Here is a 10,333-nt window from a genome sequence, read left to right on the forward strand (position 1 = left end):
CAGCTTCCGGGCTGATGAGGGCAAATTTGCCTCCAGTATTTGCTGATAACGTGCGGCATTCATGTTTCCTTCAACTTTTACCAAGTTTCCTGTGCCATTGTAGCTCATACATCCCCAAAACATCAGCGATCCACCTCCGTGCTTTACTGTAGGAATGGTGTTCCTTTTTATCATAGGCCTTGTTGACCTCTTTCCAAATGTAACGTTTATGATTGTGGCCAAAAAGTTCAATTTTGGTCTCATTCCAAATTACCTTGTTCCAGAAGTTTTGAGGCTTGTCTCTATGATGTTTGGCGTATTCTAGGTGAGATACTTTGTGGCATTTGCACAGTAATGGCTTTCTTCTGGCGACTTGACCATGCAGCCCATTTTTCTTCAAGTGCCTCCTTATTGTGCATCTTGAAACTGCCACATCAATAGTTTTCAGAAAGTCCTGATGTTCAGCTAATGTTATTTGTGGGTTTTTATTTGCATCCTAGACAATTTTCCTGGCAGTTGTGGCCGAAATTTTTGTTGGTCTGAGCGTGGTTTGGTTTTTACAGAGCCCCTGATTTTCCAATTGTTAATCATAGTTTGAATGCTGCTGACTGGCATTATCAATTCCTTGGATATTTTTTTTTGTATCCCTTTCCTGTGTTATACAGGTCAACTACCATTTCCCGTAGATCCATTGACAATTCTTTTGCTTTCCCCATGATTCTCAATCCAGAAACGTCAGTGGCTGGATGAAAGATGCAAGAGTCTGTCTGGATCCCAGAAACTCACTCAGCTTTTATGCACACACTCTGATTGCAAGCAAACAAGTCACAGGTGAGGATGTTACCTTTAGTAGCCATTCAAACCCATTTGGGTCAAATTCTGTGCATGTTATCAGGCCAAAATCACCAGGGTATGTGAACTTTTGCTCAGGGTCATTTGAATGTTTTTGGTTGTCATTAAGATATAAAAAGAGAAAACTTAGTAGTTTGACAATAAATGGCTTCACCCAACCAATAACCATGAGGGGAGAAAACAAAAAAACTTTATCATTCATATTCTCTGAAACAAGGCCAAAACATGAAAAATTCTGCCGAGGTATGTAAACTTTTGAGTACAACTGCATGTATGTGTGTGTGTGTATATATATATATATAAGTGTGTGTGTGTGTATTCAGGAGCTTTGCTATGCTTTATAACTGTTAGTGCTGCACATGACCTAAATAACTTGTTAGCTCTGGTCACCCGGATGTTGTCATGATGACATCGAGTCACCATGGCAATGAGTGGCCCCTGAGGTGTGGGCTAACTAATTTCTGACGACATATAGGACATCACCGCTTTCAGGAGATATTATTTAATAAATTATGGGGTTCAGTATCACCTATTAACCCTTGTGTACCTGACAAATTTGTAGCAAATACAAAAATTGCATTTTTACCACTAAAATGTCATATTTCCATGACTAAATGTTATAAAAGTCTGTAAGGCACCTATGGGTTCAAAATACTTACTACACCCCTAGATGAATTCCTTAGGCAGTGAAGTTTCCAATATGGGGTCACCGGGGGGGGGGGGGGGGGTGTTTCTGCCACCTCAGGGGCTCAGCTAATGGAGTCCACAATCTATTCTAATGAAATCTGCGTTTTGCAAGCCAAAACCCAAAGCAGAAACACTGAACATGACGTCATAGAAGGCATATTACCTAAGTGGTCCAGGGTACAGAGTGTGGCGCATACTCGGTACCCTGGACCACGTAGAGCAGAAGTATAAGGCATATTACCTATCTTGTCTTGTCTACAAGTTTTGACCTGGCCCTCATGTTGAACACGTCCTCTAACATCTAACCAGCATCTTCTGGGCACTTCTCTCCACAGCCGGTCATTAAGCCCCATTCTTATATATAACACTGTCGGCCATTGATCTGGTGTTGTGTCCATTGTTTCCCATCCCCCTTCCCTCTCTTTGGAATACTCTATACCTTACATTACACTCATTAGTCATTGACTCTATTTAAATTTTTACCAGAGGGATTCATTCCCTGGTCCCATCAGTTGACTCGCCGCCTGTGTGAGGCCACTTTATATCTACAATCATCTTATGCTATACAGTTAAGCTCACCTATATTTTATTATTTTTAGGCTACCCCAGTATCATTGACATGCTGCACTAGGTATATTGCTTTATACGCTTGGCCTCATTATACTTGTACATACTTGCTCCTTTGTGGTTCAGGATCACACCCGTGTCTGTGCGCGTGCACATGACATAATATTAATATATATATTTTATATTAACTATTTGTGTATTTATACAATCACTGTATTTTATGTAGTGTGGGCACCCGCTTCTGCAGTGCCACCATGTAACCAATTGCTTGTGAAATAAAGGTTTTTCACTGACCTCATGTTTCAGGTCTTGGAATGGAAGGAGCGCATTTGACTTTTTGAAAGTAAAATTTGCTTGAATAATTAGCAGACGCCATGTTGTGTTTGGGGAGCCCCTGATGTACCTAAACAGTGGAAACCCCCCACAAGTGACACCATTTTGGAAAATAGACTCTTCAGGGAACTTATCTAGATGTGTGCTGAGCACCTTGAACCCCCAGGTGCTTCACAGAAGTTTATAACATTGAGCCGTAAAAATACAATTTTCAAATTTTTCCCGCAAAAATGTTTTTCAGCCACCAATTTTGCATTTTCATAAGGTTAACAGGAGAAATTTCACCATACCATTTGTTGTGCAATTTCTCCTGAGTAAGCGATACGCCATATGTGGGGGAAAACCACTGTTTGGGCGCACGGCAGGGCTCAGAAGGAAAAAAGCGCCATTTGACTTTTTGAATGTAAAATTTGCTTGAATAATTAGCGGACGCCATGTCGTGTTTGGGGAGCCCCTAATGGAGCTGTATGGCAGTTTGTTTTTTGCAGGCCAAGATGACGTTTTCAACGGTACCATTTTTATTTACATTTGTCTTTTTGATCACGTTTTATTCCACTTGATGTTTGATGATAAAGCAATGTTTTTTGCTTAGTTTTTTATTTTTACCGTGTTCACTAAAGGGGTTAACTAGTGGGACAGTTTTATATGTCAGGTCGTTCCGGACGCGGCGATACCAAATATGTTTTCTTTTATTGTTGTTGTTGTTTTTTTTCCACTTTTTTACTTAGTCCCACTATGGGACTTACACTTTCTGCAATCTGATCGCAGCTATAATATATAGCAGTGTAGGATCACTGCTGTGCATTATAACCTGTCAGTGCAGCAGACACAAGTTACTTTGATCATGCACTGAGCATGATTCAAGTAACTTACTATGGCAACGATCGGGACCCTGTGCTGATGGCGTGGTGTGTCCGATCCAAGAGTAGAGGGGCTTCTCTGTCTCTGTTCAGTCGCTAAATGCTGCGATCGCTGGGGTTACAGTGCGTGATCGCCATGTTGTAATAATACGTAGGTGCCATTTAACGAGTCACTCTGACTCGCGATAACCAGAATTGGTTTTGGCCCAGGGTGCCACCCTCGGATTCCGAAAAGTCTATTTGTGCAGATGGGCGCCTGGATTCCCGTTACGAAGACATGTTGTCAACCTCTAGATCCCTTACATGCCTGCACTTTTCGGCTTGCTGATGCCACAATCCACACGTTTTAGATCTGCATAACTCCACCTATTTTAGCACAGCACCCTCACCCTCTGCTGTTCCCGCCCGCCTCAACACCAGTGGTAGGGAGGAGAACCAATTAAGGGGGGGGGGGAACGAGCAGCTGTCTACCCTTAGCAGGGGTGTTGCTGATTACTTACCTTTCCTGCTGCTGCTGGCTGTCCAGCAGCAGACTGAAGGTGGCTGCTGCCGTGCGCAGGTATATAAAGGCTCAGAGCCTATTGTGACACGCGCAGCCAGTGTTCCATTGCCACATTCCATCTACTGCAGGCCGGATACCTGACTGGCTAAACAGCATTGAGAAGCTCACAGAGAACACCATAAGCAACACTTTAAAAGAACGCCACAGACCAATCAACCAAACTTTTTTTGGGGGGGGCTATTTTTTTATAGTCTGCAGGCTTGAAATTAAAGAATATATGCATACTACCTACGCAACGGGTAATAAACTCACATAATGTCCCATTCATGGAAACAGTGGTGATTTAACCATATAACAATATATATAGACCTATAAGAAGAATGGTACACCCCAGAAAATACGATGAGTGCAAACAGATAGCTTAAAAGGTATATATTTTATTAGAATACATTAAAAAAACACTACAAAAGTATAAGATACAGGTAAATAGGTATGAAAGTGAGAAATACATGAAAAAGACGATCACAGAAGGGCATAGGGGCTAAATAGACAGTGCAAAAGAGATCCTCTATGTAAATTAGCACAGAAAAAAATAGTGTACATCATTAAACGTGCAAGCATGCATGGGCTCATATAATGGTACCACTGTGCTACATATAACTACCAATGTCAATTAAAGCCACTAGTATATGGGTATATTTATGCGTTTATTCAAAAAATAATAAATGTAAGTGACGCTTACCCATGTCTGTCCAGTGTGATCGCGCCCCGACGCGCGTTTCGCGTGGTGGGCTTCCTCGGGGGGCAGTGTGATGTGTATGTAGTCACCGTGTCTCTTTATATATCCCTCCTTGCCGCAGCCATTGGTAGCGGCGCACGCAAGCGGGGTCCCGGTATCCACACACCATTTCCGGCTATCCTGATGACGGCGCGGGTCAGGAAAGCATTTCCTGTGACGTCACTTCCCGCGTCGCATCATATGGATGCCGTAGATGGAAATGGTATTGCGGGAGCCCGCTACGCGTGCGCACATCCAATAGGCCATCTTTCTTGTGGGCAAAAGGTGAAAGGCAGGACTTATTCTTTGTTCAATCAAAAACCAGTATAATGAAATATTTAAGAATAGGGGACCGGGAGTGGAGCTTAAAAAGACAGCAAATAAGACAGTCACAGTTCATATAAGAAGAAAAGAAAACATATACATCTCATTACATGGGACAACCCTCAAATATATGTCAGCATATGTGGTCCCAAAGGGGATAGTCCCATATTTCCTCTGCATTTCCAGACATGTGACTGTATTTTTCTCTTTTTCCTCCCCTTTATAAGCGCTCCATTTCTTACACGGTCCCATAGAAATATACAAGGTTGAAATCACGTCCATCGATAGGTAGGGCATATAAATAGACATCAAATCGTATCCAACTATAAAGTATGAAAAAACAAATAAATAAAAAATATATATAATAATAATTATTTAAAACATAACATACACTTTAAAAACAGATAGGAGAGAGAGGTGTATTGAATAACGCGGATTGATTTTTATAAGAAAGGTGAAAATGATAGCTTTTCATTAAGTCCAGATGGGGACATGGTATTCAAAGTAAAGATCCAACGACATTCTCGTTGGGCCAAGATTTTCTTTCTGTCACCACCCCTGATGCCACAAAGAACTCTATCTATTCCAATGAATTTGATTTCATCAGTGTTACACTTATGATATAACCTAAAGTGTTTCGGGATGGTTTTCAATATAGAGATATCCTCAGCTGTACTCGCAGCTTTAATATCCCTAATGTGTTCTCTCACTCGTATGCGGAACTCACGAGACGTGAGTCCCACATAATGGAGGTTACAAGTACAAGTGGCCCGGTAAATGATGTAGCTCGTGCTACAAGAAATATAGTGAGTGATCCGGTAGTCCCTACCCCCATCAGAGGATCCAAAATTAGTGGCTCTATTGATGTTTCTGCATGCCATGCAAGATCCACATGGAAAGCAACCCCATCTCTGCAGACCAGCACCAAACAGATTCGGAGGATTTGCCACATAATGGCTCCTTACAAGGATATCCTTCAAATTGGGACTCTTCCTTGCAGTGAGCAATTGGTAATCAGAGAGAATTCTCCTCAAGGTTGGTTCTGAGGTAAGTATTGACCAATATTTTTGTAATGTTTGTCTCATCTTTACCCATTGATTATTATACGTGGAGATAAATCTTAGAGGAGGGTCTTTCCTATTATTTTTGCTTTTATTCGCCAATAATAAATCTCTCGATGTTTTTTTGGCACGATGGTAACCCCGCTTAATGGCTCTCCAAAAGGATATCCTTGTAAGGAGCCATTATGTGGCAAATCCTCCGAATCTGTTTGGTGCTGGTCTGCAGAGATGGGGTTGCTTTCCATGTGGATCTTGCATGGCATGCAGAAACATCAATAGAGCCACTAATTTTGGATCCTCTGATGGGGGTAGGGACTACCGGATCACTCACTATATTTCTTGTAGCACGAGCTACATCATTTACCGGGCCACTTGTACTTGTAACCTCCATTATGTGGGACTCACGTCTCGTGAGTTCCGCATACGAGTGAGAGAACACATTAGGGATATTAAAGCTGCGAGTACAGCTGAGGATATCTCTATATTGAAAACCATCCCGAAACACTTTAGGTTATATCATAAGTGTAACACTGATGAAATCAAATTCATTGGAATAGATAGAGTTCTTTGTGGCATCAGGGGTGGTGACAGAAAGAAAATCTTGGCCCAACGAGAATGTCGTTGGATCTTTACTTTGAATACCATGTCCCCATCTGGACTTAATGAAAAGCTATCATTTTCACCTTTTTTATAAAAATCAATCCGCGTTATTCAATACACCTCTCTCTCCTATCTGTTTTTAAAGTGTATGTTATGTTTTAAATAATTATTATTATATATATTTTTTACTTATTTGTTTTCTCATACTTTATAGTTGGATACGATTTGATGTCTATTTATATGCCCTACCTATCGATGGACGTGATTTCAACCTTGTATATTTCTATGGGACCGTGTAAGAAATGGAGCGCTTATAAAGGGGAGGAAAAAGAGAAAAATACAGTCACATGTCTGGAAATGCAGAGGAAATATGGGACTATCCCCTTTGGGACCACATATGCTGACATATATTTGAGGGTTGTCCCATGTAATGAGATGTATATGTTTTCTTTTCTTCTTATATGAACTGTGACTGTCTTATTTGCTGTCTTTTTAAGCTCCACTCCCGGTCCCCTATTCTTAAATATTTCATTATACTGGTTTTTGATTGAACAAAGAATAAGTCCTGCCTTTCACCTTTTGCCCACAAGAAAGATGGCCTATTGGATGTGCGCACGCGTAGCGGGCTCCCGCAATACCATTTCCATCTACGGCATCCATATGATGCGACGCGGGAAGTGACGTCACAGGAAATGCTTTCCTGACCCGCGCCGTCATCAGGATAGCCGGAAATGGTGTGTGGATACCGGGACCCCGCTTGCGTGCGCCGCTACCAATGGCTGCGGCAAGGAGGGATATATAAAGAGACACGGTGACTACATACACATCACACTGCCCCCCGAGGAAGCCCACCACGCGAAACGCGCGTCGGGGCGCGATCACAGTGGACAGACATGGGTAAGCGTCACTTACATTTATTATTTTTTGAATAAACGCATAAATATACCCATATACTAGTGGCTTTAATTGACATTGGTAGTTATATGTAGCACAGTGGTACCATTATATGAGCCCATGCATGCTTGCACGTTTAATGATGTACACTATTTTTTTCTGTGCTAATTTACATAGAGGATCTCTTTTGCACTGTCTATTTAGCCCCTATGCCCTTCTGTGATCGTCTTTTTCATGTATTTCTCACTTTCATACCTATTTACCTGTATCTTATACTTTTGTAGTGTTTTTTTAATGTATTCTAATAAAATATATACCTTTTAATCTATCTGTTTGCACTCATCGTATTTTCTGGGGTGTACCATTCTTATAGGTCTATATATATTGAAATTAAAGAAGTCAGTGTTCCACCAGAGGGAGACAACGCTTCAGAAAAGCCATTGTAGCAAGCCAAAAAATAAATTTTAAGTGCAGCAGAGTAACCAGCGCACATACCTGTTAGCTCAGGTGAGTTTAAAAGGCTGCAGTTGATAACAAGGGCATTTGCTAAATAGATGGTGTGTGTGCAACAATATACTGAAAAGACAATTATATTGTGCAGCTTATCTCACCACCTGTAGTTAGTTAGTTAGTTAGTTAGTTAGTTAGGTAGGGGAAAGCTCCAAAATGCTTGACTAATATGGCTGTTTATCCAAAAGGAAATAAAGGGGGAGAGCTAGATAGATAGCATTGCAGTACAGTACATGGCAATGCAATGCAGAGTTGCTGAAGTTGAGCCAAAATGAGTTTGTCATCTGGCTTCTGCAACTTTTAACATGAAAAATCCAATGAGGAGAAGAAAAGCAAAGCCAAAAAGTCCATCCAAAAATCCGACAAACAAGCAAAAGCAACAAAAAGCATTGAATTCAATTCTTTCTGATTTTAGAAACTGCATTAAAGAATGAGTGCACCGGTCCTGGAAATGCTGCAATACCAGGTCAATGCGTGGAGTGGACAGAGCAAGCTCTTTTTACATCTCCCTGTTGTAAAAATCCATTTAATATATGGTCCCCAGATAGGGGACGTATCAGATATTAAACTGATAAGAACAGATTTTTTTTTTTTTTTTTTTTTTTTTTCCCATGTCAGATTGGCTGTGCTTTATCAAATTGGCTCATGCAAGCTTGTATGATAGGCAACCTCTCATCATATCATGGATTTTTTATTTTTATTTTTTTTTATAAAATTTTTTAAAGGATTTTGAATTGAACCAAAAAGGAACTACAACAAAATTACTTATTCTATTTGTACTTTACAAGAAATCTCCATTTCTTGAACTTCCATATTCCTTCTGCATCAATAATATTTCCACACTTTTTATCCCATAGATAGATCACATACATCCTTGACAGAATCAACTTTAAACACTCATTTACCGACATTGTTTTCCTTTTAAACACTAACAAGTTTCTTGCATCCCATAAACTTTCTATCACACACACTGTCAAAAGCCACAGAACTCTGTCTTTGAACCTACTACAAGCACCCATACCGAACATTGCAACCTTCCAATTTACATACGTCACTCCTGCCAGTTCATTACATAGACTTCCCATACCTTTCCACACATCATATGCAAAATCACAATCCCATACCAAGTGTCTAATATACTCTTTTGCACCACATCCATCTCTCGGACATACTTCTGTCCTGATCAAATCACGCCTCTTTTGTACCTCCCTCACAGGCAAAATGTCATGCAACATCATCCATGCAATGTCTTTCTGTCTATTTGACATACCTTGTGTTCCTAATTTCTTCCACATATCAGATACATCCTCACCTCTCAACCCCACAATGTTACAAACAATCTCTCTATCTCGCACCTTCGTGATCACTTTTTTCTTATTCCTAAACTCATTCATACCTACAGACAGCAAATCAAACTTTCTGATGAATTTCTCTACAATTTCATACCATACAGGACAATTAAAAGCAACCGGCACTGTGGCATCTCTCTGAAACCAATTCAAACCATAAAACATCCAACCAGCAGAATACTTCATCATGCAAGCACATTTATTATCCTTCCCCAAACATACCACAATCATTTTCACGTAACTCACACCTAAAAAGAACTCAACATTTGGAAAATCTAGGCCACCATTCACACATATCTTATAAACATGCTCTCTCTTCAACTTCTCCATACGACTTCCCCAAAGGAAGTTAAAGATTATTTTCTCTGTTTTTCTGATCTTCCTAGATGCAGCGGGGTACACATTTGCCACAAACAACAGGATCGGCAATACTACTGCTTTGATGATTAACACCTTACCTGTCAAAGTTAGTTCCCTCATCCTCCAAAAGTTCAACTTCTGCTCCATTCTCTTCCCACAATCATCCCAGCTTTCATTTCCCTTTAGATTTTCATTAAATTTAATCCCTAATACCTTAATTGCCCCTTCCTCACACGTTACCTCATCCATCTTGATGTTGTTATCTCCAAAGCATTTAAAGGAGCATTTTCCCCAATTTACTCTAAACGCTGAGGCACTACAAAACATGCTTAACATTAATCTGGCCCTATTCATTGCAGCCATGTTTTCATTCACTATCACCACATCATCCATATATCCCAAAATTCTCACATCTTTTCCTCCACTCCCAGGAATCAGCACACCTCTCATGACCTTATCTTTCCTTACCATACACAAAAAAACCTCAATCACACTTATAAACAGAATAGGGGACATGGGACACCCCTGCCGCACTCCAGACTTAACCCAAACCTTATCACTCAACCACCCGTTCACCAGAAACTCACTTGACACATTACAGTACAGACTTCTCACACAACTCACAAAATTTCTAGAAAACCCCATCCTCGCCAAAACATTAAACATGAAAAAATGCG

The 10,333-nt window shown here is 40.5% G+C and overlaps 1 non-coding gene across 1 annotated transcript; it reads right to left on the bottom strand.

Annotated features, from left to right (window-relative positions):
* Window positions 1-8,376: 8,376 nt before the first annotated feature.
* LOC141192403 (U2 spliceosomal RNA) lies at window positions 8,377-8,567 on the bottom strand. The gene has a single exon (XR_012265876.1). It is a non-coding gene; the product is annotated as a U2 spliceosomal RNA (small nuclear RNA).
* Window positions 8,568-10,333: the final 1,766 nt, after the last annotated feature.

This window comes from Phyllobates terribilis, unplaced genomic scaffold, assembly GCF_046119375.1.
Source record: "Phyllobates terribilis strain yellow unplaced genomic scaffold, ASM4611937v1 Scaffold_60__1_contigs__length_8166268, whole genome shotgun sequence".
NCBI classification, from domain to species: Eukaryota; Metazoa; Chordata; class Amphibia; order Anura; family Dendrobatidae; genus Phyllobates; species Phyllobates terribilis.